The 20,872-nt window shown below is 44.2% G+C and overlaps 1 protein-coding gene across 2 annotated transcripts in view; it reads left to right on the top strand.

The window, feature by feature from the left end:
* The window catches only part of LOC143930945 (C-type lectin domain family 2 member B-like), a 175,495-nt gene that overhangs the window by 69,475 nt on the left and 85,148 nt on the right, over nt 1–20,872 (top strand). Inside the window, exons 1-2 of one of the 2 annotated variants that reach the window (XM_077455641.1) lie at nt 1,344–1,502; nt 10,923–11,059. The gene's annotated coding sequence lies outside the window, so the exon portion shown is untranslated. Of the gene's footprint in view, nt 1–1,343; nt 1,503–10,922; nt 11,060–20,872 lie in introns of those variants that run through there. The other variant, XM_077455640.1, reaches the window with a different exon arrangement.

The following is a 20,872-nucleotide window of genomic DNA, read 5'->3' as shown; positions in this document are numbered from 1 at the left end:
ATGTATTGTAATCTAAATCTGGTATATACTATGGGGATGACTTGTGTTTTTCTGCTGTTGCTATGGAATCTGCCTGGTTGCTATGGGCTGTAACGGTTGCTAAGGGCTATCTATGGACATCTAGATGTGGTTTTATGGTGATGTGTTGATGTCTCTAATTCTGTAATTTTATATGTTGTATACTGGGGCTATGTTGTCTTATGTGTTTTATGTATATATATATATATATATATATATATATATATATATATATATATATATATATATATATATATATATATATATATATATATATAGACATTTATAGACAAAGATAAGAAAAACATTTTTTTCTCTCTATAGTGATCTGTGTTAGTTTTCAGATGTAAGGTTGGGATTTAATGACAAGCAAACTGGATAAGAGGACATATGATGGGGTCCTGTGTATCTTATTCATTTTTTTTTTTTAACGGCGTCCACCACAATAAGCATATTTACCACAAAAAAAATGACTTTACATATATTTTTTTTACTTCTCTGTGGGGAATATGATCATTATATTTATTCTACATTCAGTCTGATATATACTATGGGGTTGATGTGTGTTTTTCTGTTGTTGCTATGGAATCTGCCTGGTTGCTATGGGCTGTACTGGTTGCTAAGGCCTATCTATGGACATCTAGATGTGGTTTTATGGTGATGTGTTGATATCTCTGTAATTCTGTAATTGTATATGTTGTACACTGGGGCTATGTTGTTCATATGTCCAATATCCTGTCTAAATTGGCCCCAATATGTATGAATGTGAGTTAGGGACCTTGGGCTGTAAGCTCCTTGAGGGCAGGGACTGATGTGAATGTACAGTATGTAAAGCGCTGCGTAAATTGACAACACTATATATATAATAACGAATTTCAGGGAGGTGGCGCTTCAGTGGCAGTGGACGGTGTCAATATTTTCTTTTATTTTTAATAATTGATTTTTTTACAATTTAATTTGTTTCTTATTTTTTTCCCATTATTTTTGGGGGGTGGGGGTTGGGGCAGTGGACAGAGGGGCACATATACAGACATACGCAAACAATGTGTGTGTGTATATATATATATATATATATATATATCTATATTATACATACATATATTTTTATTTTTGTCCTATGCTGTAAGGAGACTCAACACAAGAAGAACGTTTGCTCTCTAGCGTTTGGGAATTCTCCCCTTAAAATCAATGCAATTTTGTCCACCAAAATATGGCCGCCAGCCGGAGCCTTCATTACAAGGACAGATTGTTTAGTGTTGATGGGGATGCTAGGAGCAGAAGCTGTTTGCAGAGACGTCTGAGGGGGCAGAGTCGGTCTTCATAGCTGTTCCTGTTCCTCCCCACACCGATCATTCCCGGGAGATCGGGAGCCGATTGCGAGTGTGTGGGAGCCGCCTCAGAAATGCGGGAGACTTGAGATTTCTGATACTGTATATATTACACTGCGGACTCTGCATTGAATCCACAGCCATGGATATGAAGAGGTGATTGTATGGTGAGGGGTTGGTGTCTCTGATTATAGTGATGTACACAGCGGCCATGTTGTTCATATGTGTTTTATATTTATTTATTTATTTCAATCTATTCAAAAAAATAAGAAAAAAACACTTTTTTTCTTGTAGTTTTCAGATCCAAGGAGTAACATGGATAAGAGGACATATGATGGGGTCCTGCGTACATTAATATTTGTTTTAGGATGTTCACCACACAGGGCCTCATAATAATTATATTTACCAAAAACATTTAATTTGAATTTACATCTATTTTTTTTTTATACTTCTCTGTGGGGAATATGATCATCATATATCTGTATTGTACATTCAGTCTGGTATATACTATGGGGATGATGTGTGTTTTTCTGCTCTTGATATGGCGTCTGCCTGGTTGCTATGGGCTGTACCGGTTGCTAAGGGATATCTATGGTCATCTAGATGTGGTTTTATGATGATGTGTTGATGTTTATGTAATTGTATATGTTGTGCACTGGGGCTATGTTGTTCATATACAGTATGTTTTATATATATATATATAAGTGAGTACACCCCCTCACATTTTTGTAAATATTTTCATGTGACAACACTGAAGAAATGACACTTGTCTACAATGTAAAGTAGTGAGTGTACAGCTTGTATAACAGTGTAAATTTGCTGTCCCCTCAAAATAACTCAACACACAGCCCATTAATGTCTAAATCGCTGGCAACAAAAGTGAGTACACCCCTAGGTGAAAATGTCCAAATTGGGCCCAAAGTGTCAATATTTTGTGTGGCCACCATTGTTTCTCTTTTGTTCATTGACGGGCACAGAATCTTCATCTTGACCTTCAGGAGAGGACTAGGCAGAACATGTAAAAACAGCAAAACTGCACAGTACCGCCCAGGGGGCGGTCCTACTGGCTATAACCCCTCACCCTGCTTTCAGCAGCTCAGTTTTTTCTGCCTAGTATAGGAGAAAGACCTGCCTCCCGATGGGACCATTGGTCCTTGTATTTTTTTATTTTTTTGGGTGCGGTGCACATACCTGGCAGGGGCCTGCGCAGGGCGCCTGGTTGTCCGTTCCTTTTCTCCCTGTTTTTAGGCAGTTTTTTGTGTATCTGTTGCCATGTGGAGACGGGTCGCCGTGGGAACCGTGGCCATTTTACAGTGTCCACGGCCATTTTCTGGAAGTCTGGCAGCCATTTTCCCGGCGCTTTCACATGTTTTTTGCTGAGGAGGCTGACCATTTTATAGTAGCCTCAGTTTTGCTATAATCTAGCGCTGAGTGGCTGGTTCAGTCTGGACCAGCACAAAACTGACACTGAACACCTTGTGGCTGGCACAGGGGAAAGCGGTCGGCGTTAGCACAGCGCAGTACCTGGGTCAGGGTAGTGATTCCTGCGGGGTGCCCCTCAGCCTGTGGCAGTTAGGAGGGTGGGCATTTTTCGCCTTAGGTCCCTAGTATTGATAACCGAGAGTGGGTCAACATGGCGTCAGAAAGCTGGCGCTTCTTCGCCAGACATCCTTGTTATTGCAACCCGTTCCCCTGCACCTGCGGTGCCTATGGACACTCTGTCCGCGGCCCTGGAGTCTTTTGTTACCAGGGTGGAAGCAACGCGCGGGCACAAGGTGGTAAAAAACACCCCCCTCACCCACCGTTTTCTGGGGAAAGCTCTGATTAAGACTCGGGTCCCGCTGCGACAGGTGGCCCCTGTTCTGACGTGCCAGAGTATGCGGACCAGGACCTCTCTGACAGTGAGGATGACTCCTTATCTGGGTCAGTGCAGGAAAAAACGCTAGTAGGAGCACTTATCACAGCAGCCTAAAGATAGAGGATATAGCGGGGCATCTGCAGAGGTGTCGGTCCCTTTTGGGTCCCACAAGCCGGCTCGCACTGCTAAAGTGTTTCACTATCTAACTTTTTTTGATAAGTTTATTTAGAAGGAGTGGGGAAGCCCGCAGCGAGCCTTTTCAGTCCCGAGACGGATGGAGGTGCGTTACCCCTTTGAGGAGAGTTTCCTGAAAAAATGGACATCTCAGGTCGTTGACCCCTGGTATCCAGGTTAAATAAGGTAACCACGATTCCGGTGGAAGGGACCCCTGCTTTCATTGACCCTGCCGAGAGAAGGGTCGAGGCAGTTGCCCGGTCCATGTTTACGGTGGTGGGGTCAGCATGGCAGCCAGTGTTAGCCATGGCCCTGGTGTCACAGACGCTTACTGAATGGGCTAAGTTGCACCAGGAGTTGGAATAGAAACAGGCTTCCCAGGTCTGCGTGGAACTGGCAGACCAGTTGGTGCATGGCTTGAAGTATGTCTGTGATGCGTCCATAGATACGGCCCCTTTGCTTTATAGAGCCTCAGTATCAGCTACGTCGCCTGATTTGGCTTAAATGCTGGTCTGTGGACCAGGCTTCTAAGAAAGAGCTGGCGGATTTGCCCTTCCAGTGGGAGAGGCTGTTTGGAGCCTCGCTGGATGACATTATTAATAATGTTACTGGGGGAAGAGTATTTTGCGCCCACAGTCCAGAAAGGTTAAGGTGCCACGCCGTAGGCAAGGGCCCTCCTTTTCCGCTCAGAAGCGTATTTTTCATCCACCCGGGTGGGTAGGTAAGCGCTCCCAGTCCGACAAGGTGCCCGCTGAGGGACAAAAGTGTCCCTGGTTTCGCAAGCCTGTAAGCAAATCTGTTGCCGCATGAAGGTTTGCCCCCGCCTGACTCTTGGGCGGGGGGGTCACCTTCGGGAGCTTGCAGCCCAGTGGACCTCCCTCCTTTCCGACCAGTGGGTCTGCGAACTGGTTTCATAAGGGCTACGAGATAGAGTTTCTTTTTTGTCCGCCAAACAGATTTTTTTTCCTCCAACCTTCGTCTTCAGGGGGATTTTTTGGCATCCTTGGACATCAAGGACGCATACTTGCATGTCCCCATATGCGTCAGGCATCAGAGGTTTCTACAATTTGCAGTCGCGGACAAGCACTATCAAATTGTAGCTCTCCCTTTTGGCCTAGCAACGGTCTTCATCAAGGTGCTAGCCCCAATTCTGGAATTGCTAAGACAACGAGGGATCGCAATTGTGGGTTACCTGGACGACCTCCTTCTGAGAGCAGCTTCCACCTCAGAGTTAAGGGAGGATGTGGCGATCACCATACAGACTCTACGGGCGTTTGGTTGGGTATTGAACCTCCAGAAGTCGGTTTTGGTGCCGACTCAATGCCTGGAGTACCTGGGCTTGGTCCTGGACTCCTCAGAGGCGAGAGTTTTGCTTCCTTCAGACAAGCTGCAGACTCTTCAAGCTGCAGTGAAGTTATTGGTGTCCCGCAGGTGGTCGTCGCTGCGTTTTTGCATGTGAGTTCTGGGTCTCATGGTAGCCACTTTCCTGGCAGTTGCGTATGCTCAATTCTACACTCAAGTCTTGCAGAAAGAGTTCCTGTCCAAATGGGACAAATCTCGGACATCCCTGGATTGTTAAATTCAAGTTAGCCAGCTAGTCAGGGATTCCCTTCTCTGGTGGCTGAGGTCTCCGGCCCTTCGGTCCGGGAAGTCGTTCCTTCCTCTTTGAACGGTGATCACAATGGATGGCAGCCTGACCGACGTGGGGGGGTTTGGGGCCCAGGGTAGCTGGGCGCAAGAAGAATTCTGCCTGCCGATCAATGTGCTGGAGCTTCAGGGGATCAGACGGTTCCTTTCCATGTGGTCACAGAGGCTGCAGGGGCATCCGGTCAGGATCCAGTCGGACAATGCCATGGGGGTGGTGTTTGTCAACCATCAAGGTGGGACAAGGAGCTCGGCTGCAGCACTGGAGGGCGCTCAAATTCTGCAGTGGGCAGATCAGTGCGTGCCGGCTATGTCAGCTATATACTTTCCGGGCGTACAACACTGGCAGGCGGACTACCTAAGTCGTCAGCTGCTGGACCAGGGGGAATGGTCGCTGCATCCAGATGTATTTCAGCTCATTTGCCTAAAGTGGGGCACGCCAGATGTGGATCTCTTGGCCTCTCGGCTCAATAGGAAGGTGCAGAGGTTTGTGACCAGGTCAAGAGACCCCTGGGCAAATGCGTCAGACGCATTGGTGGTTCCATGGGGACATTATTGACGATTTATGCCTTCCCCCCGCTCAGGCTCCTGCCCCGTCTGCTAAGCAGAGTGGAGGCCGAGGGGATTCTGGTGATTCTGATTGCACAAGATTGGCCTCGACGTCCTTGATACGCCGACATAGTCAGAATGGTGGCGGATGTTCCTTTGCGGCTGCCGATGCGGGAAGACCCTCTGTTGCAATGTCCAATACTTCATCCTGCTTTATAGTCGCTGGTTTTAACGGCATGGCTGTTGAAAGTCAGGTGCTAAGGAACTGACTGTCGGATTCGGTAATCTCGACTATGCTGAGGGCGCGGAAGTTTTCTTCCCAGTAGAGTTATCATCGCACTTGGAAGGCCTACAGTGCCTTGCGAAAGTATTCGGCCCCCTTGAACTTTTCAACCTTTTGCCACATTTCAGGCTTCAAACATAAAGATATAAAATTTTAATTTTTTGTGAAGAATCACCAACAAGTGGGACACAATTGTGAAGTGGAACGAAATCTATTGGATTTTTTAAACTTTTTTAACTAATAAAAAAATGAAAAGTGGGGCGTGCAAAATGATTCGGCCCCCTTGCGTTAATACTTTGTAGAGCCACCTTTTGCTGCGATTACAGCTGCAAGTCGCTTGGGGTATGTCTCTATCGAGAGACTGAAATTCTTGCCCATTCTTCCTTGCAAAACAGCCGGAGCTCAGTGAGGTTGGATGGAGAGCGTTTGTGAACAGCAGTTTTCAGCTCTTTCCACAGATTCTCGATTGTATTCAGGTCTGGACTTTGACTTGGCTATTCTAACACCTGGATACGTTTATTTGTGAACCATTCCTTTGTAGATTTTGCTGTATGTTTGGGATCATTGTCTTGTTGGAAGATAAATCTCCGTCCCAGTTTCAGGTCTTTTGCAGACTCCAACAGGTTTTCATCCAGAATGGTCCTGTATTTGGCTGCATCCATCTTCCCCTCAATTTTAACCATCTTCCCTGTCCCTGCTGAAGAAAAGCAGGCCCAAACCATGATGCTGCCACCACCATGTTTGACAGTGGGGATGGTGTGTTGAGGGTGATGAGCTGTGTTGCTTTTACACCAAACATATCGTTTTGCATTGTGGGCAAAAAGTTTGATTTTGGTTTCATCTGACCAGAGCACCTTCTTCCACATGTTTGGTGTGTCTCCCAGGTGGCTTGTGGCAAACTTTAGACGAGACTTTTTATGGATATCTTTGAGAAATGGCTTTCTTCTTGCCACTCTTCCATAAAGGGCAGATTTGTGCAGTGTACGACTGATTGTTGTCCTATGGACAGACTCTCCCACCTCAGCTGTAGTTCTCTGCAGTTCATCCAGAGTGATCATGGGCCTCTTTGCTGCATCTCTGATCAGTCTTCTCCTTGTCTGAGCTGAAAGTTTAGAGGGACGGCCAGGTCTTGGTAGATTTGCAGTGGTCTGATACTCCTTCCATTTCAAAATGATCGCTTGCACAGTGCTCCTTGGGATGTTTAAAGCTTGGGAAATCTTTTTGTATTCAAATCCGGCTTTAAACTTCTCCACAACAGTATTACGGACCTGCCTGGTGTGTTCCTTGGTCTTCATGATGCTCTCTGTGCTTTCAACAGAACCCTGAGACTATCACAGAGCAGGTGCATTTATACAGAGACTTGATTACACACAGGTGGATTCTATTTATCACCATCAGTCATTTAGGACAACATTGGATCATTCAGAGATCCTCGCTGAACTTCTGGAGTGAGTTTGCTGCACTGAAAGTAAAGGGGCCGAATAATTTTGCACGCACCACTTTTCAGTTTTTTATTTGCTAAAAAAGTTTAAATTATCCAATAGATTTCGTTCCACTTCACAATCGTGTCCCACTTGTTGGTGATTCTTCACAAAAAAATAAATTCAATTTTATATCTTTATATTTGAAGCCTGAAATGTGGCAAAAGGTTGAAAAGTTCAAGGGGGCCGAATACTTTCGCAAGGCACTGTACATCTCCATGTGTGAGGAGATGGGGTGGTGTCCACATACATTTTCAGTTTCCAGGATCCTGCTTTTTTTGCAGTGAGGAGTGGATCAGAAACTTGCATTAAGCACCATTAAGGGGCAGATATCAGCTTTGGCTGTCTTTTTTTCAGTGAATTTGGCGACTCATTCATTGGTGAGTATGTTTGTTCAGGGGGTTCTACATGTGGCCCCCTCTGGTATGACCACCGCTACCTCCGTTGGATTTGAATCTGGTGCTCTCGGTGCTTCAGAAACCGCCGCTTGAAAACATTATGGAGATTCCCATATTGGCACTCTCTCAGAATGTAGTCTTTCTAGTGTCTATTACATCTGCGAGGAGGGTTTCTGAGTTGGTGGCCTTGTCATGCAATTCCCCCTACTTGGTCCTCCACAATGATAAGGCGGTTTTTTCAAATGTTGTTTCTGCCTTTCATCTAAATGAGGACATTGTGCTTCCGTACTTGGCCATCACATCCCAAAGAGGTTGCTTTGCATTCTTTGGACGTGTATTTGTCTGCTACAGCTCCTTTTCGGAAAGTTGGATTCCCTGTTTGTATCGGTGGCTGGTCCGGTGAAGGGCCTGGCGGTCTCGTCGGGCACACCATTTCTAGGAAGTTCATTGACGGACACAGCACACACCCCTCCTGCTTTTTGAGGAACCTAGCGGCTGGAAGCAGAGTGAGGGGTTATAGCCAGTAGGACCTCCCCCTGGGTGGTACTGTGCAGTTTTTACATGTTCTGCCTAGTCCTCTCCTGAAGGTGGCGATATAACCCTAAGGTCAAGATTTAAGGTGCTCGGCCCGTCAATGAACTTCAGAGAAAAGGATTTTACGGTGAGTACAAAAATCATATTTTTCCAGCACTGCCTTAACCCTCTTGGGCATGGAGTTCACCAGAGCTTCCCAGGTTGCCAGTGGAGTCCTCTTCCACTCCTCCATGACGACATCACTGAGCTGGAGGATGTTAGAGACGTTGCGCTCCTCCACCTTGCGTTTGAGGATGCCCCACAGATGATCAATAGGGTTTAGGTCTGGAGACATGCTTGGCCAGTCCATCACCTTTACCCTCAGCTTCTTTAGCAAGGCAGTGGTCATCTTGGAGGTGTGTTTGGGGTCGTTATGTTGGAATACTGCCCTGCGGCCCAGTCTCTGAAGGGAGGGGATCATGCTCTGCTTCAGTATGTCACAGTACATGTTGGCATTCATGGTTCCCTCAATGATCTGTAGCTCCCCAGTGCCGGCAGCACTCATGCAGCCCCAGACCATGACACTCCCACCACCATGCTTGACTGTAGACAAGACACACTTGTCTTTGTCCTCCTCACCTGGTTGCCCCCACACACGCTTGTCACCATCTGAACCAAATAAGTTTATCTTGGTCTCATCAGACCACAGGACATGGTTCCAGTAATCCATGTCCTTAGTCTGCTTGTCTTCAGCAAACTGTTTGCGGAATTTCTTTTGCATGACAACCGGGAGGGAAATTTTCACTTAGGGGTGTACTCACTTTTGCTGCCAGCGGTTTAGACATTAATGGCTGTGTGTTGAGTTATTTTGAGGGGACAGCAAATTTACACTGTTATACAAGCTGTACACTCACTACTTTACATTGTAGACAAGTGTCATTTCTTCAGTGTTGTCACATGAAAAGATAGAATAACCCTTTCATGACTAAGCCTATTTTTGACATTTGATGTTTACAAGTTAAACTCCATATTTCTTTCTAGAAAATTACTTGGAACCCCCAAACATTATATATATTTTTTTAGCAGAGGTTCTAGAGAATAAAATGGCGATTATTGCAATATTTTATTTCACACGGTAGTTGTGCAGCGGTGTTTTAAACGCAAATTTTTGGTAAAAGGGACACTTTCATGAATTTAAAAAAACGAAACAGTAAAATTAGCCCAATTGTTTTGCATAATGTAAAAGATGATGTTACGCCGAGTAAATAGATACCAAACATGTCACACTTTATAATTTCACACACTCGTAGAATGATGACAAACTACGGTACCTAAAAATCTCAATAGGTGATGCTTTAAAAAATGTTTTCGGTTAAGAGGTTGGAGTTACAGAGGAGGTCTAGTACAAGAATTATTGCTCTCGCTCTGACGATTGCGGCGACACCTCACATGTGTGATTTGAACACCGTTTACATATACGGGCGCAACTTCCGTATGCGTTTTCTTTGCTGCGCAAGCTCGCAGCATCGGGGGCGCTTTAAAGAAGTTTTTTTTTTAATGTATTTTATTTATTTTACAATTAATAAATTATTTTTTTTTTTTTTAAATAATGTTTTGATCACTTTTATTGCTGTCTCAAGGAATTTAAACATCCCTTGTGACAGTAATAGGTGGTGACAGGTACTCTTTATGGAGGGATCGGGGGTCTAAAAGACCCCCGATCCCTCCTTTACACTTCAAAGTATTCAGATCGCCATTTTTGCAGACTCTGATTACTGTATTTGTTTTTTAAATCCGGCGCCATTGGCAGCCAAGTAAACGGGAAGTGATGTCATAACGTCGCTTCCGTGTTTATTATTAGGAGACTGGAATGAACTCGCTTACGGCTTCATCCCAGCCTATCCCTTGCTGCCAGAAGCGGCGGTTTGTTCATCGGGGCTCACAATTGCACAGGAGCCCCAATAAGAGCGGCGGGAGGAGGGGGCATCCCCTCCCGCTCCTCCGGCACAACAGCCGAGCAGCTTGTAGCCGCATCAGTTGTTATGGCTGGAAAGCCGATCGCCCGCTCTGAAAAACAGTACAGGGATGATGCCTGCAACTGCGGGCATCATCGCGGTATAATCCCCGGAAGCCGTCATCTGCGTACGATCGGTGGGAAGGGGATAAAATATTTACAGAGATGTGAGGGTTGTACTCACTTTTGTGAGATACTGTATGTATATATATATATATATATATATATATATATATATATATATATATACTGTATGTATTGTACATTCAGTCTGGTGTATACCGTGGGGGTGACATATGGCTCTTTCTGTTGTTGCTATGGAATCTGCCTGGTTGCTATGGGCTGTAACAGTTGCTAAGGGCCATCTATGGACAGCTAGATGTGGTTTTATGGTGACGTGTTGATGTCTCTGTAATTGTATATGGTGTACACTGGGGCTATGTTGTTCACATGAAAAAATGCACATATATACGTGTGTGTGTGTGTGTGTGTGTGTGTGTGTGTATATATATATATACTGTGGATCTCCTTTTCTGTATTGGGAATCTCTGGTCGTTGTTCGGCTTCCCCAGTGTGACTGATTTTTAAACAGTAAAGCAAAAAGGAGAAAAAATATGTTGCACAAAATATCAGAATTTTTTAAAATTGTTCTTTATTTTTAGTTTTGGATTTCGGTCCGGTGTTCATTCCTGTCTGTGACTCCATTGGAGGATTTCCCGTCACTCCCTCTGACAGCCGGACAGCAGAGCACTTCTTACCGGGACAAGAAGACACAGATGGTAAAAATTATCTAACAGAGGTAGGAACCCATCCCCAGCTTTGCTGGAAACTGTTCTTTTCTGCCTCTCACCCACCTCAGCATGTACAATACAATCGATAAAACCGATATAGTCAAAAGTATTGTGACACCTGCCTTTACACACATGAACTTTAATGGCATCCCATTCTTCATCTGTAGGGTTCAATATTGAGTTGGCTCCGCCCTTTGCAGCTATAACAGTTTCAACTCTTCTGGGAAGGCCGTCCACAAGGTTTAGGAGATGTGTCTATGGGAATGTTTGACCATTCTTCCAGAAGAGCATTTGTGAGGTCAGGCACTGATGTTGGACAAGTCCTGGCTCGCAGTCTCCGCTCTATTTCAACCCAAAGGTCTGTGCAGGCCGGTCGAGTTCCTTCACCCCAAACTTGCTTTGTGCACTGGTAGGGCCTTCCCCAAATTATTTCCACAAAGTTGGGCGCATGAAATTGTTCAAAATGTCTTTTTACGCTGACGCCATAAGAGTTTCCTTCACTGGAACCAAGGGGCCAAGCCCAATCCCTGAAAAACAACCCCCACACCATAATCCCATAAAACCATAGGACTGGGATGCCATTAAAGTTCATGTGCGTGTAAAGCCAGGCGTCACCAATACTTTTGGCAATATAATATATATATATATATATACAATATGTGTACAATGACTAAGCCTGGCCATAGATGAGTCAATTTTTTTTCATTCATCCAGTAGGTTTATTGAAAAAACTGACCCAATTCCCCCATGCACACACTAGATGTGGATGGGGAATTCTCTTCGCTGTGACTCTGTATTGTGACAGCGGGGAGCTATAGCCTGCAGAGGAAATTCTCCAACAGGGTGGTTGTACAGAAGTTGATTGGTAGATTACCTTCTGTACAACTACAGCGCCCATATGGCTGGTCTCCGCTGAACTGGCTGAATTTTGATCTATCTATGGGCAGCCGCGGTCCCGGTTTACACTAGAATGCAGTGCGGAAATCCCACATTTTCTACACTGCGTTCAAAATGCACTTCCCTTGAGATTTTCAGCGAGTGCCATTGTTCTCTCCCTACAATTTGTGTATTTTCACTGGTATTGAATTTGAATTTTGATTGTTTTTGTATCTCAAGCCCTTCAGGTCTCCTGCGTTGTCGTACCTACACCCCTAACAACCCCCCCTCCCCCCACTTTTACTGTCTACCTCTTTCGCCCCTCTTTCTTGTTCCCCCTCTATCTCCTCTAGTTCTTTACATTCCCTTATCTTTATTTTTATTTTATTCTCTATTTAATTTCATTCTTATTTTATTCCGCTTATTTGCATCTGTCATTATTTATTTATTTTTCATCTATACCTATACCTAATTTCAGTTTTCCTTTCTATATTTATTTTTGTTTATTTTTATTTCTGTTAGTATTTTTGATTTATTCTTTGTTTATCTTTATCTTTTTCTTTATTATTTTTCTTTATTATTGTTATTTTTATATATTCTTAACTTTATTTTCTTTATATTTATTTTCATATATATTTATTTTTATTATTTTTATTGTTTGTTTTATTTTATTGATATTATTTTTTATCTATTTCTTCTTTTTTCATATTTCTATTTTTATATTTATTGTTCATTTTTTATTTCATTTTGTTACTTTCATTTTTCTTTCTCTTTTTCTTCCTTTTTTTTTCCTTTTTCTTTTTCTTTTTATTTATCTTCACTTCATCTTGCCCCTCTTCTTTCTCTCCTCCCTTTTTCTCTTTTTCTCTTATATACCTCTCTTTCCTCTTTCTCTTCCTCTCTTTATTTTTCCTTTTCCATCCACTGTTTTTCCTCTTGACTTTGATTCCCCCTTGGCTTTCTGCCCCTCTTTGCTTCCTTTTTCTTTTTCTTCCCAACTCCGTGGTCTACTATTTATTTCCTCTTTCCATTCTCACTCACTGTCACTGCCTTTTTCTGGACGCCTTGTTTTCACACTCACGGCCGTTGGCTCTTTGCATTCACTGTCTCTGGCCCTCCTCCCCCTATTGGCCAACGCCGGTGTTGTGGGCGGGGTCCGCTGACGTCACCAGTTTCCACAACAGCCTGCATAGCTCCCCAGCCACCGCCGACACATCACGCATGCGCGATCAGCGGTGACTGCTGTACCCTTTGGCTTGGCAGAGCACTGCAGCATCTTGGGCTGCCTTGTAACCGCAGTTGCACTGCGCAAGCGCGGTCACGTCTGTGAGGCGGGATCTGCCTCACAACCTCTTCTCCCGCTGATCATTATTATCCACAGGTCTGCCCCTGCAGCAGCACCGTTTAAAGGTACCTCATGGCACTTAAAGTATATTATCATATTAAGCCTTGCTTTGGCATATACAATTTTATTGTGATTTGTGCTCATGTAGTATGTACCCTAAATATTTAACCGTTTTGGCGGGATTTGTGACGTCCTATCACTCGGGGGGGTGGGAGGAGCTTGATTTTTTCTACTTTTTGTGATTGGTTGATGGCTCTTTAAATGTTTTTCACTGTCACTCTACAAACATCACATACCTGACGAAGGCGCCCTGTGCGGCTCTGAAACGTTGCACTATCATGTTGTGATCATGCAATAAATCACCTGTTTGGACGCTACTTGTGTCGTTCCATGGTGTGCTGGCAAATATCTTCACCGTGACTTGAACCAGTATCCAGATGGTTGTTGCTACAGCACCCAAATCTGAGAGCTCATCCAGGAATGTGTGCGATGGGAATATAAAGTACTAATTGTAATGTTAGCGACACTCCAAACGCAGGTTGCAATTGCAGCACATTTGGCTGCACCATGCAGTCCGGTTGTATTGCGTTTCCAAAAGTAGTACATGTAATGCAGAGCAATTTGAGCAAAATTCAAATGACTGTGTTACAAATTTTGTAAGAGTTAAAAAAATGCTGGTGTGCAGGTCACATTTTGGGTTTATTAAATATACAAGTATTGTCACAAATGCTGTCTTTCCAGTAATAAAGGGGGGTGACGGTGGATTAATCGAGCTGAGTTCTTCTCAGAATATTTGGGTATCCCTTGAATAAATTTTTGGTGGCCATGTTCAGCTGAGCAATGTGCTTCATCTAATTTGGCCAAATTATCAATATAATCCTAAAGGGGAACCAGCAGGTGTGAAGGACCATATTGTGTCAAAGTAATGAGACGTCGCTAGCACACCATTGGGGACTGAGGAGGACCTGGGAGCTCCCACACAATGTGGTCTGTCCATATATTTGTGAAACTCAGCACACTCCAAACAGCCAGAGATCTTCAGGGTATCAAAGTGATAAGACATTGGTGCCATCAAGCATTGAGATATCACCAGCACACCATGGTAGAAAAGTATAAAGGGTACATTTGTTTGGCGCTATAGGAAACCAATGTTTCAGGACCTCTGGTAACCCCTTCCTCGGGCAGCAGTGATGACAATATTACCTGAGGAAGGCAGCAAATACATATCACCTTTATACTTTTCTACAATGGTGCGCTGGGGATTTCTCATTGCTTGGACTTTGTGCTTGATGGGGCCAACATCATATCACTTTAGCAATTACTGTAGGTCTATGGCTGTAGTGAGTGCACTTGGTTTCCTTATTATATGTATAAAGTAGATTGTGTGGGACCTCTTAGGGTCTCTTCAGTCCTCAGGTAAATTGTGTGAGATCTCCTTGGTTCTCCCCAATGCCCAATGGCGTGCTGGTTATATCTCATTGCTTGGACTTTATACTTGAGGGCATCTAGGTCTACAGCTGTAAAGAGTGCAATGGATTTCCCAAATATATGGACGGATCAGATTATGTGGGAGCTCCCAGGCTCTCCCAGTGGTGTGCTGGTGATATCCCATTGCTTGGATTTTATTCTCCTGGGCCAATGGCCATAAGGAGTGCAATTGAATTTCCAAATTTATGAATGAAGCAGATTGTGTGGGATCTCTCAGGTTCCCCTCAGTCCCCAATAGTGTCTGATATTTCCACATAGATATTTATATCCTGGCTCCCAGAATTACCCCCGGCCACGGCTTTCAGGTTGTATATTGGAGAATCAAGAACATGTAAGTGTATTTCATAAACTACACTACCGTGACTGGAAGATAAGTGTGTAGTGCAGGCAGATGATACTCTCTCCATTTTTCACTCCTCGTTGGGTGTCAAGTGTGGGTCAAATAAGTGCTAGGCACCCTCAAAAGGGTCACTCTCCTACACATGGGATATCTTTACTTGTACCATATCCATCAATGCCCTGGGACAAGGCAGAGGCTGCTTTCAGGGACAACTCAACCTTAAGCCAAACATACAACTTCAAGATGGCTGTACACCGTCTACACTTAAACAATAAACTGCCTTCCAGTAAACTTTCTCATCCCTGTGTCAATATACACCTTCACTTTAACTTCTTGTACTTAGAAGGGACACGTTGAGCCTATACCTATTCCACCTGTCCAGCCTGTCTCTGATACCTTACTCCCAGTAATGGAACGGAGCCCCGCCAAGCACCTAGTGCTGACTCCATGCATGTTCTTCATCAATTCTTCCTCTCCGTACCTGGTGCACAGGTCAGCAACCTCTGAGCGCTGATTTTCTCCCATTGCTATGGGAAAAGGACCACCAGGGAAGATAATGCTGACAACAAACCTCTTGTAGAACTATCTTCATACCCCACTGTGCCTTACTAACCCAGGTCATAGACTAAGTGCAGAGTGTGCTGGTTACTTGCATTACACATTTTTAGTAACTTCAGACCAGGCAAGGACAAAGTTTCCAAAGCGTAACTGAAAGTTCTGAATATTAAAACGTCAAACAAAGTGCAGTCTAGTTTCTAAAGACCATTGTCTCTAACTCAGGCTTATGGCTGCCCAGCATACCTTCACAGGATGAGTCCATGCTTGGTAGAGTTCATGTTGGTGCTATTCAGGGCTGGTATCTTTAGTCTAGACTAGGGATCCCAGCAGTCCCCTCTACATTGGAGAATGTTCCTGAGGCCAGGTGATCATCAGCAGGAACTCCGGATTCGGGGTGATGGACAGGAAATGGCAAAGAACTGATAGCAGGACTACACTTAAGACTCCAGAGCCAGGCAAGACCCCCGGGATCCGGACCCATGTCCCTTTTATAGGCTACAGGACCAGTGGGTCGGACCTGAAAGGTCCACCAAAACAAAGACCTGGGAAACAGCAAAACACAGACTTAAAGTGATACTAAAGCTAAAAAGGTTTTTTACTTTAATGAATTAATATAAAAATGTTTTCTATTTCTGTGCCCCCCATGTGTGAAGGGGAAGAGGGAGGGAATAGATCCTGCACTGTGCATGGCTGCATTTCTTCTCCCCTCTGTTCCTCTTCACAGCACTCAAGCAGCAAATGCAATGAGGACATGGGTGGGCGGGGCTAAGTACAGTTGTGGAAATCTATGGAGCGTGGCTCCATAGACACACAGGGGTGGATTTACTAATACTGGAGAGTGGAAAATCTGGTGCAGCTTGGCATAGAAACCAATCAGCTTCCAGGTTTTTTTGTCAAATACTCACTTAACAAGCTGAAGTTAGAAGCTGATTGGCTACAATGCACAGCTACACCAGATTTTGCACTCTCCAGTTTTAGTAAATCAACCCCACAGCTCGGGAGTGTGCAGACACTATTGAGTTGATTTACTAAATGCAAAAAACTGTTCACTCTGAAAGTGCAGTTTCTCCAGAGCAGCCTTTCTCAACCTTTTCAACACAGAGGAACCCTTGAAATAGTTCTCAGGTCTTGGGGAACCCCTGCTAAAAATTAGAAATCTACAGCTCATGATACATTAGTGTGATGGTCAGTGGGAAGAATGGTCCTTACACTTGTGGTCATTGGGAAGAATTACCTATTTACAGATAGCTAAAAAGATGAATGGTGTCGGTGGGAACTTATCTGAGAGGCAGAAATGGCCCAATGCTGAAGGAACCCCTAGCAACCTCTGGAGGAACCCTGGTTGAGAATCACTGCTCCAGAGCTTAGTAAATGAGCAGAAACTCTGCTGACTTCCATCACCCAATCATGTGCAAGCAAAAATGCTGTTTTTTTATTATTTTCCTTGCACGTGATTGGGTATTCTTTGCAAAGTGAAGACTTATTGCATTTACTAAGCGTGCCTCCATAGCAAGTGGCTTGATCGCCCCCGGGGGACCTGAAAAGAGGAGGATCGGGGGTCACTCTGTGCAATACGACTGCACAGAGCAGGTGAGTATAACATGTTTATTATTTTACATTTTAAAAAATTTACTTTAGTTGCACTTTAATTCCATCCCTGCCGGCTGTGGTCACAAATTACGCCGGAGTGGGCGGCTCTTGTTCTGAGACGACTTTATATAATGGTGCCCAGTTTAGATGAGATCGCAGGGGCGTGCAGCACAGAGATCATGGGGGCGCTGCATCCCTGAAACATGGCACAACCACGATTTTGGCAAAGAGCCACAGCCGCGGCTCTTTACCCATGTCATCGGCTGTGTCCAATCACAGCTGGTCACATGTAAACAAGGAGATGCTGTTTATCAGCTCTCCTCGCCCCACATTGGCAGAGTGTGAGGATAGTAGTGCCGATCAGCGGCATGTCCTCACAAGGGAAACGTATATAGGTAATCAGGGCACTGATCATCAGTGCCCTGATTACATTTCAGCCCCAGCAGTGCCCAACAGTGATGCTACTCTGTGCCCATCAGTGACACCAGTCTGTGCCCATCAGTGATGTCAATCAGTGCTGCCTTTCAGTGCCACCTATTAGTGCCCATCAGTGCTGCCTTATCAGTGCCCATCAGTGAAGGAGAAAAAATTACTTATTTACAAAATTTTCTGATAGAAGTTAAAAAAAAATTTGATCTTTTTTCATTTTTTATTTAAATAATTAAAAAAAGCCCTGCGGTGAATAAATACCACTAAAAGAAAGCTTTATTTGTGTAAAGAAACTGATAAAAAATCTATTTGGGTACAATTTTGTATGACCGCGGAGTGCTGATCAGGGGATCTCCTCACAAAGGAAACGTTTATAGGTAATCAAGGTACTGATCATCAGTGCCCTGATTACAATGCAGCCCCATCAGTGACACCAGTATGTGCCCATCAGTGATGTCAGTCAGTGCTGCCTTTCAATGCCCATCAGTGCCACCTATCATTGCCTATTAGTGACGCCCCATCAATGAAGGAGAAAAATTACTTATTTACAAAATTTTCTGACAGAAATTAAGAAAAACTGTTTGTTTTTTTCCAAATTTTTGATCTTTTTTCATTTTTTTAGAAAATAATAAAAAACAAAATAGAAAAAAATAAATACCACCAAAAGAAAGCTTTATTTGTGTGAAGAAAATGATAAGAAATCAATTTGGGTACAATTTTATATGACCGTGCAATTGTCATTCAAAGTGTGAGAGCGCTGAAAGCTGAAAATTGGCCTGGGCAGGAAGGGGGTGAAAGTGCCCGGTATTGAGGTGACCCTATCACTAGACCATTCATCTCAACAGAAAATTTCCCATAAAAATATATGTGCAATTACCATCATTTCTGCAAGTTTATTTTTTTTTCTTTTTGTAGATATCCAAATGCCCAAAGACTGCTGCTGGATGCCGCCATCTTGGATGTGATGTCAGCAGCTCCAGAAGGCTCAGAGTTATCACTCAATTGGCACTCTATGGCAGCAGTAGGCAACCTCAACATTACAGCTGTGGTGAGACTACAAATCCTATCATGCCACTCTCATGCCTGTGGCTATCATAGTCTTGAGATGCCTCATGGGACTTGTAGTTCCACAACAGCTCAATTGCTGAAGTGACCTACCGCTGCTCTATGGTATTCTCCTTCACTCATCCCTAGCAGCTACATAAAACATTACTGTATGTGGGGGAGGGGAGGGTTGAAGAAGTTTGGCAGCACACATACATTGCCTTGAAAAAGTATTCATACCCCTTGACGTTTTCCACATTTTGTCATGTTACAACCGAAGATGTAAATGTATTTTATTGGGATTTTATGTGTTAGACCAACACAAAGTGGCACATAATTGTGAAGTTGAAGGAAAATGATAAATGGTCTTCCAAATGTTTTACAAATAAATATGTGAAAAATGTGGGATACATTTGCATTCAACCCCCAGTCAGTTGTAGAACCCCTTTTCTCTGCAATTACAGCTGCAAGTCTTTTTGGGATGTCTCTACCAGCTTTGAACATCTAGAGAGGGACATTTTCTTTTCTTCAGGGGACACAGAGCCATAGTAGTTCCTATGTGGGTTATATGGACCACTGATAGGTGATGGACACTGGCACGCCCCTAAGGCAAGACATGTACTCCCTATATAACCCCTCCCATTACTGGGAGTCTTCAGTTTTTTCGCCAGTGTCTAAGGTGTTGGTCACGATTAAAGATGTGCTGTGCTGAGCTCCACTGGAAGGTTCGTTGCTGGTGCCAGCCATGCTGACCGGATCCGTTCTGATGTCTTTTCATGGGCTAAATGAATGGTACCCGGGCCTCGTGTCCAAAGAAACAAGGTTTTGCTTACGAACACTTCTCTTTAGAGAGCTGGGCCCTGGGATCCAGTACTTTTTGGTAGTAAGACCATAAAGTTTTTACTGGCAGGGTGCTGTCGCAGGTCCAGGATTGTGGGTAACCCGAGGTTCCCCGGTTCCTGAATGTTTCCTAAAAGGTCTCGGAGCCCACCGTGAAGGGTGAAGATTGGGTCTTTATCTCTGATAAAGCCCTGCTGCCAGGATAAGGTCAGGGAGATTTTCTCAGAAACATCTCCTTCTATGTATAGTGTTGTCATGCCTATGTGTCACCACTGGGGGCTGTATTGATCACTCACCATCCTGATGCTGGAAACAGCACAGAAGCCTTCACTCCCCTCTCCTCCAGCCGCAACAGATCCCCCGGTAAGAAGGGGTGTCTGCTTCTCTTCCTCTGCCCCCAAAATATTTTTTTCCCCTTCGCGGGATAAGATGCCTAACTAGTTTCATTTTAAAAGAAAAACAGACTGCGGCCGCTCAGCGTAAGATTTACCCCCCCCATGCCTGCATGTCCACAGGACTCCGCTTGCACGAGAAAGCACTTTCCCTTGAAAGGAAGGGGGGGCGTTATTCGTGGGGCAGGGGCATGGCTAACGACGTCAGACTCCGGCCACACATGTAGGAAGTTGATTTTAGCGCTGTATATGTGAAAGCTGCTGCTGTCTGGGGAGGGACAGAGCAGGAGGATGGCTTGTTCAGGTTAGTGAACACAGGTTTTTTCTCTTTGACACATTATATTTTACCAGTCTAGGATTAATAGCAGCTAATGGGGCTGAACTATAGACTAGCAATGTACATTCTTTTGCATAGTGCCTCTGCTTTATGTTTCAGGCTATGAATGGTAATGGGGCCAGGAACTTCTGTAAAAGGGTCAATGGTTTTTTCACTATTAACTGAATCCATTTCTAAAGAATGTCCTTTAAAACAAACAGTGAGGTAATACATTCTAGATCTCGAAGATCTGAATCGGCACTTAAACATCCGATCCTTTCATAATCCGATCGGTTGTGTCCATACTGCAAGGAGGGGAGTTTTTATGGCTTTAATCGATATCAAAAATGCATATCTACATGTGCCAAATTTTCCCGATCTCCACAAATTTCTGTGTTTTGAAATATAAAATTATCTTTTCAGTTGTGGCCCTGCCATTTGGTTTAGCCACAGCACCACGAGTCTTCTGAAAGATTCTGGCACCTCCTTTAGCCAGATTAAGGGCTCAAGGCATAACGGTGCTAGCCTATTTAGAAGATCTGCTTTTACTAGATCATTCAGTCTCGGGTCTAAAACCAGAGTCTGATCACAGCTGTAACTCCC

The sequence above is a fragment of the Lithobates pipiens genome, unplaced genomic scaffold (assembly GCF_037356315.1).
Source record: "Lithobates pipiens isolate NorthernLeopardFrog02 unplaced genomic scaffold, aLitPip1_a1.2 Scaffold_25, whole genome shotgun sequence".
Classification (NCBI taxonomy): domain Eukaryota; kingdom Metazoa; phylum Chordata; class Amphibia; order Anura; family Ranidae; genus Lithobates; species Lithobates pipiens.
The sequence above is the reverse complement of the archived record's forward strand: the minus strand, read 5'-3'. Positions and strand labels throughout refer to the sequence as shown.